Raw genomic sequence first — 8,415 nt, forward strand, 5'->3', positions numbered from 1 at the left:
ACATCTAGCTTCCTGCAACATAGTCAGCCAGCCCCCTCCTTCCTCCAGCACTTAACTTCAGCCCACACTCTGTTTCACCATAAAACCTTTGACTTCTAATAAATGATAAAATTAACCAGGGCTCAAAGATAAATTGCTGTGAAAGCATGCAGTGACCAAAAAAAAAAAAAAGAAAGAAAAAAAAGAAAGAAAGAAAAGAAAAAAAATTCTTCTAAGAAGATTTGGGTAGAAGCAAATGCAAGCCAAGTTCTCAAGATTTTACAAGATAATTCAAAATGTCTTTTCCACCACTGCGGACGTGATGTTGCTTGTCTCAAAACCAGTATGGGAGCCATCCCAGGAAAGATAGCAGGGAACATTCATGCTGTTTCTACGTTTTAAACAAAGACTTGCTAATGGCTTCTCCACTTGTCTCTTGCTTTTGCAGCTTTCGTTTGAGTAGGGAGGGTGGAGCCCACTTCCCCTTTGGCAGCAGGGTACACAGTTCTCAGACCATAAAACCCCGGACCTCCCTGACAAGGCGCTCCCTCCCAGTTTGATAGCTCTCTCAGTTTTCTACTCTTAATCAACCACCACCCCACTGCCCACCCCAAGCATACACATACACGGTTTATATTACATGATCTTTCTTGTAAAAACAGATGCTGAGTGCTGTCCTACAATGGATTAAACCAACCCCATCTCCTCCTTACCTCTTTCCATGGAGATTTTCATAGCCTGGTAATCCATAAATGGAAAAACATAAATGTTCAGAAACAGGTCCTGGTATACTAGCTGCAGGCTGAATGCTTTGGTTTGAGCAGTTGTTTTAGAATTAATTTTTTCCCCCCTCTGGCACTAACCCAAGTACTTGGGAAAAGTAAATCATATTAACATTTTATCTTCATGTTGCTACCCTATCTGCTGCGTTATTTGGCACCTTGGGGGAAACCCATGCTGTTTTCCTACTGACAGGAAGCTTTCTGAGCTGGTACCGTAGGTGGTCTCACACCTGCTTCTTGAGCCAGAGCACCAGCAGCTGTTATTCTAAGAGCTGATTTGAGTAGGTTGAATTTTGTTGACACATTTCCATGGTGCCATTTATGAGGTAATGTTTGTCGCTTGAGACCATGTGAATTGCTGCGTACCTGATTGAAGAAATAAAAATTTCACAGCATGATCAAACAACTTTTTTCTCATGTAGAGTATACACACACCCACAAGATCCTCCCACATTTAAATTTGGTCACAAAACAAAAGCCAAAAAAAAAAAAAAATCAGTGCATTAAAAAGTGAAGAACAGCAATGTCTTTGCTTCTCTGCATCATGTATTTTCAGCTTAAATATTTCTAGTAGTCAACAACCTGGGTTATGCCAGCCCCTCTGCCAAGGATTTCATAGGCTCTGGGTCTTCCACCTTCCAAGAGTGGGTATGTAGTAGATAGGCATGCCGCGAAGAAAGGATAAACAGCTTCTTCAAAACAGAATTGATTCAACAAAAGTCAATAAATCGAAACTATAACCATTCTGACTGATGTCTGAAGTATAAGCCTATGACCAACTGAATGTATAATCGTACAGATTGGACAATGGGTTCACAAAAAAGCAGTAAAGCCTTTCAATGCCAGATATTTTTAATCCAAGCAAAATAGTGTGAACTCCTTGTAAATTGTTTTATATGTTCACAAGTCACCTGTGAGTAACCAAGTGTGCATATACCTAAAATGATCTAAATCCTATGCACATGACATGAAAAATCTGTAAGTCAAAATGGCTGTTTCTCTGCATTCAGTGATTTTGATTATATTCCCGAAAAGTTCTAATGACAAAATGCCTTGGGACAGATCACAAGACATCCGTCATGGTTCAAAGACCTTTCGACGTAATGTCAAATAAGTCATGACAAAGTGTTATTAAGATCCATGAATTTATTCCGTATCTCAGGCAAAAGCATCAACTGACTACTATCATCAAAGCTTTTCAGCCCAACACACCAAATCCCTCCTCTAGACCCTGGTTATTTTATTTCCTTGCATTGGTGTGCATTTCTATAAAGAACCAGCCTTCCTTCAGCTCTTCCATTTTTCTCCCTTCATCCTCCTCACTAGCGTAATAACACATGCACACATGGCTTATATTTTGTATTTACATAAAATAAAGCAAGGTATTTCATGAATATGGAAACATTTAGTGAGCCCCTGGAGTCAGATGGTCTGGGTTTGAAACCCAGCTGCACCAACTGCTAGCTATATGCTCATGAACAAACTGTGTAACCTCCCTGTGCTTCTTTTTCCTCATCTGTAAAGGAGGGTTGTGGAGGATGTCATATAAAATAAGTATATAAGCACTTAGAACAGTATTCATCTCCTAGGAAATATCCTCTTTTTTTTCTTACTTTTTTTGAACAATAAAAACCATGTGACTACCTGTGTTTGTCTTTTCATTTTGACCACCAAGAAATTCAGGTAAATTTTCAGCCCGGTTATAGCAACTGATAATAGTTTGCAATCGAAGTATCTATACTCTATTTCTTTTTTTCCTCAGTCTCTGACTTTTTTCAAATCTGTATTTTTGTTATTCTTTTTATTATTGAGTTGTAAATATTTTAATAACATAATTCAAATTCATTGCACAAGGAGGAAGGGACAGATATGTAAAAGTCATGCTGGAAATTACTGATTAATGTGCAGCTCCAAATGTGTAGATTTGGAAGTAGCTAAGTCAAGTCTGAGGAACCAGGATAACTGTGTGATTTAAAAGGGGAAATTGAGACACTGTATTGTGACCTGTCATGAGAAAGCATTTTTCAATGAAGTTACCGGACTCCTCTGTATGTAAGGTTCCTCACCTACAAATGCTAGGATAAATGACCTCTACCCACCAAAGTGGTTTTCAGGATTAAAAGAGATAACTTATGCAAAGCACTGAGCACAATGTCTAGCATGTAGTAGAAACTTCTGGTGGTTATTTGCTGTTTGTTCCTTCATATCCATTCTCAGCCCTTCTCTTGCCTCTCAAGTACTCGGGAAAATAATCTTGATGGACTACAAAGCCAGGCTCCTTAATCCGCTACTTAAATCAGCAGAGTGGAGATTGGGAGGAGAGAGAAGATGGGTATTTACTTTCCAATTCTGTACCCCACTCTCCTTACCTCCCCCACCCAACTCCCACTCTGCTGGGCCTTGGTTTTGCAGTTGCTACATTTTGCTTCTGTTCTGCCACCTCTGTCCCTGGGCCACAGCTTTTGTTGGGTCTGAGTAACAGCTCCCTCCTCTAATAAGAGTAACCAGCTTGTTCCAGCTTTCCCAGGATTTTCTCAGCATTAGCACAAAAGTCCTATGTCCTAGGAACCCTTGCAGGCCTGGGCAAATGAGGAGTGGTTGACTACGCTGTCCCCTGGGCCCCATCAGTCCCCAGGTAGAACACTTACCTCACTAAGCCTCTCTCAGATTATTTTCTAAAGTTCTGGAATTATGAATGATTTTTACTTTTCTTGGTAATTTTCAGTATTTTTCAAAACAAATAAATATGAGCATAACTCTGTAAGGTAGAAAGCTTGTATTCTAGGCTGAACTCAAATTACACGACCTTGGACAAGTTACTTAACCTTTTTTGTCTTCTGCCCCATCATTTGTAAACTGAGTGGTCTTGCTTGCTGCACTCTTGATGTTGCTTTCTTCTAGATGGAACGCTAGACCACATCAATACCTACAGGTCTCTCAAGTCATGACCTGAACAAATATCTTGAAAGAGAAATAATTTCCTATCAGCTGCCTCACCCCTTAATTTGGTTTTCAGACCACTATGCTGCTGAAATTGCTCTGATTTGAGGCATCAATCACCTTCCTATTGTCAAATCCAATTGTATATCCAGTCTTCATTTCTTTGACATTTGCTGTGATTTACTGTTGTGGGTTGAACTGTGATCCACAAAAACATATATCCCTAGTCTTAACTTCTGGTACCTGAAAATGTAACTTTATTTGGGAAATAGGGTCTTTCCAGATACAATTAAGTTAAGAATCTCCACACGAGAGTATCCTGGATTAAATGTGAGCTCCAAACCTAATGAGTGGTGTCCTTATAAGGAAAAGAAGAGGGAGATACAAGACACAGAGGCAAAAGGAAGAAGACCACATGCAGACAGGGGCAGAGACTGGAGATGTGCTGCCCAAGCTAAAGAAAGCCAGGAGACCCCAGAAGTTAAAAGAGGCAAGGAAGGACTCTATTCCAGAGCCTTTGGAGGGCTGGCCTCTTGACTTCAGACTTCAGTCTCCAGAACTGTGTGAACGAATTTCTCTTGTGTTGATGGTAATAAGCCATGGCAACCATAGGGAACTAATATGCTCTTTCTTCCCTGTTTTCAAGAGCGCTTTCATTTTTGCTTCACTCTTACCCTTATATATATGACCTGTCTTTCTCAGGCCCCTTCACTGGCTTATCCCTTATTTTCTATAATGAAGTGTTCCTGCAAAGCTTTGTGTTTGGACTTCTTCTATACACCTCACACACTTTTCTTCAACTGAGCAATTCCCCACCACAGTATCAGACTCCATCAGGGGTGATATTACCTAGACTCTATCTTCTGCAAGAACCCAGGCGCCTCTTTCAGGATATTTTACCATCAGTTCAAACCAAATGCATCCAAACTCAAACTCATCTTCTCCAACAAGCTTATTCCTCCTCCCCTATTCCCTCACTCAATCAATGGCATCATCATCATCTAACCATTCTTCCAAAGCGTCAAAGAAATCATCCTTATCACATAAAGTAGTCATTTCTACCTCAGACAGATTTCTTGAAACCCTCCACTTTTCTATCCCCAAGCCACTGTTAAAAATCACTGCTTCCACTGATTCTGTTTACAACTGCTAACACCAGTTCCCTGGGATAAACATGCTCCCCCTTTCTGTGCATTTTCACTGTCACCATCAGAGTCATCTCAATAGTCAAAATCATCTTCTCACTGTTCAACTTCCAAATCTCCATTGGATCCCTATTGCCTAAAGCAGGGCTTGTCAACCTCTTTCCTGCCACACATGAAGCAGATGTTCACGTGTGCCAGTGGGTCACAGTCCTACACAATTCTCTGGATGTTTGTCACAGCCCCACCCTTCTCTCTTCCAATGAAGAAACACATCAAAAGACAGGTAGAGATGAGCTATTTACCTGAGCAACTTCAAATTTTCTCTAGTTGAGAGTAAAACCAATTATATTAGAAAACTTCAGCATTTTGTTATTAGTAATAAATAACTTGTATCTAACAGGCAATCTGCATCATAGCATAGAAATTAAGGACAAAGAGCCTGTGGAAAAATCTAATTCTCCTTAGCATGTCATGCAAGGCCTTCACAATCTTGCTGCACTTTTTCTTATTATCTCTCATTTCCCACATCCCACCTTATACTACAGTAATACTGAATTACACAGCATTTCTTGAAGATACCATGTTTATTAACACTGAATTTGTTATCATGTCCTCTGCCTGAAATATCTTTCACCCCCTTGTGCACAGGGCGCACTACTCTCTTTTCAAGACTCTGCTTAAACGGTACCTTCTCTGAGACCCCTCTCTGATTTAAACACAACTGCCAATTCTGCTTCCTGTACACCATTTTATATATACCTGTAATAGTTTTCTGTGGCTGTCATAACAAATTACCACAGGTGGCTTAAAATAACAGAAACTTAGGCTCTCACATTCTGGAGGTTCAAAGTCCAAAATCAAGGTTTCAGCAGAGTTGTTCGCTCTGGAGGCTCTGAGGAAAAATCCCCTCTACCTCTTTCTGGTTTTTCACGGCTGCTGGAAACCCTAGCATTTCTTGGCTTGGGGCTGCATATATCCCATCTCTGCCTCTGCCATCACATGGCCTTCTCACTGTGTGTCTCTATGTCTCTAAGTTCCCTCTCCTTCCTCTTATAAGTACATCAGTAAAGGATTCAGGGCCCATCCTAAATCCAGGATAATTTTGCCTCAAGACCTTTAACTTAACTATATCTGCAAAGATGCTATTTCCAAATAAGCTTACAATCACAGGTACTAGGGGTCAGGGCTTGGGCATATGTTTTTGTGGGACAAAATTCAACCCACTACAGCAATTCTGTCAGAACTGTTTCCTAAAAATTTGTTCTCATGTATGTTTCCTTCATCAGCCTGTGGGCTTCCTGAGGGGAAGAACCATTTCCTATAATTTTTTCTTAAATAATCCCCACAGTAGGCGCTGGGACTTACTTAGTACTTAATAAGTACTTAGTAAGTACGTTTGTGAAGAAGGAAGGGAAAAGCAAATCGTTTATGAGCGACACTGTCTCTATTTTCCTCACATGCAGCTTCTCTCAGCCCTCAGGCTTCCAAGAATTCTCCACACCTAAGACTCTTAACTACAAAGGACCAACCCAAAACGGCAGGGTGATACTGAAGGTTTTCCTGTCTGTTTACCCGGCTGTAGATCTGAAAGTATTCAGAAGTCGTTTAGTCTCTGCCTTGAGGCACAGATGCACAGTTAGATTGTCCTGCCATCTGATAAACCAGACTGAGGAGAATCAGTCCTGCTTTTAAAACCCAACAAAGACATACTTTTGAAAACCTCCCTTCATGAGGCCATTCCCATTAGTACTCAGTTTAGGAAAACAAAAAAACAAACAAAAACAACTAGCATCCTCCTATACAACATGCTGCATTTCCCAGGTTTTCCTCCCTCTGCCAACTGTATAGAGGCCTATATGTTAAGACCCTCAGAAATCCTTTCCAGTTGCTTCTCCACCTTTGGAAACAGAACACAGCTCAAGAATCAGAAAATCTAGAGCTGTTGGCCTAAGGCAGACCACTGAGACTTCCAAAGGCTCATCTGTGTAGCTATAAGAGATAAGAGATAAGCATCACAGCACTCTTTAGGAATAGAGTAGTGAATCACCCAATTAATTATGACAAAAATTTCCATATACAATCATACATCCAGGACTCATCCATTTCTTTTCCTCTTAACCCTATGCATTCAAGTTGCCTGTAAAGCCAAAATATATTATATCTTGCTATTGCAAGATTAAGTTTCATATTTGCCCCCAGAAAGAAGCCAAAGCAAAAAAGGAGAGGAGAAGAAGAGGGAAACACCTCTAAGCCATGCATAGTTTAGGATTTGGTTTCAGATCAATGTTAAAAAGCAGAGATAATTAGAAACATCATCTGATTTGTGTACAACACAAGAGCTGCTTTGCTAACTGAAACCGTAACTGACCTAATTTCACTGAATGTTCCAATGAAAATGACAGACATGCAAAGAAAGAAATATAATACAAGCAGTGGATGATCCCTATTTTCCCCTGGGGTTTCAAACACATTCCTCAGACAGGAGACAACAGCGACATGTGAATAACAGACAGTATAGACCCATACATGGCCAGCCAAAGGGTGTCTGCCCATCAGAAAACCCACAAGATTATAGCTGCTTGACCCCAGGACGACGCAGGGTTGGGTTGGGTTGGGTTTTTTATTAAACCTCAGTGTCCGCAGAGAATGGGACAGAAAGCAAATGAAAAATCGATCCATCAGAAAATCTTCCCCTTTGATCAAATCCATTAACAAAACATAAACGTAGATAATGGGAATTCATTTCTCTCTTCCAGCATAGGACAAAATTAAACAAAATCTCTGTCTTCACTTAAATGATTCACGTGTCTTCCACTGCACTCTGAGGGGGATCCACACCACACAGCAAGTGACATCTCAAGAGTAATCTCTCTCGCAGACACTTTCTCACTCCTCATTGTAGCCATTCCTGCATGCAAACATGCTTGTGAAAAGGGCACATTTTGTAAGTTATCTCAGATCATCTGGCAGGATTTAAGCTCTAAACCGGCATTTTATTTGCCTTGCTCTGCTTGGAAATCTCTTACATCAGCCCTGCTTTCACAAAAGGAGTCAGGTTGTACTGCTTTCTCTTCTTCTTTGATGAACCCTGTTAGGAAAATGCTTATGGAGCCCACCCAATAAAGTGTCAAAGGGAGTACAAATTGAGCCGCAGCAAGATTGAGGGGACCTAGGGAAAATTCTTGTCTCTAATAAATAGGAGTGGGAGCACCGGCAAATTGGAACGTCCAAACTCTGGAACATCTTGTCTCTATCGAGCCTGAGCTGCCTTATCTCACACTGCTTATTTGCCTCCCTCTTTTTAAGTAAGCACCAGCCCTGCACTCTCAATTCCCAGAGCTTTAGCAGCAAAAGATAGAAGGACATCCTTGCTACTGAGGGGACTAAGCTCACTATTGTGCAAAGCAAGCTTCTTTCTCAGAGAGGTGTTTCTCACAGCAACTGCAGATAACAATATTAGCTCCCTGGGAACCCAATGAGGTATTGTCTCTCCAAGATTCAGGTAAAGACAGGGCGGGCCTGTGGCTAAAAGCGAGACTGTTATCATGGGTGACATTCTCGGATGGAGT

The sequence above is a fragment of the Lontra canadensis genome, unplaced genomic scaffold (assembly GCF_010015895.1).
Source record: "Lontra canadensis isolate GAN:19392208 unplaced genomic scaffold, GSC_riverotter_1.0 scaffold59, whole genome shotgun sequence".
NCBI classification, from domain to species: Eukaryota; Metazoa; Chordata; class Mammalia; order Carnivora; family Mustelidae; genus Lontra; species Lontra canadensis.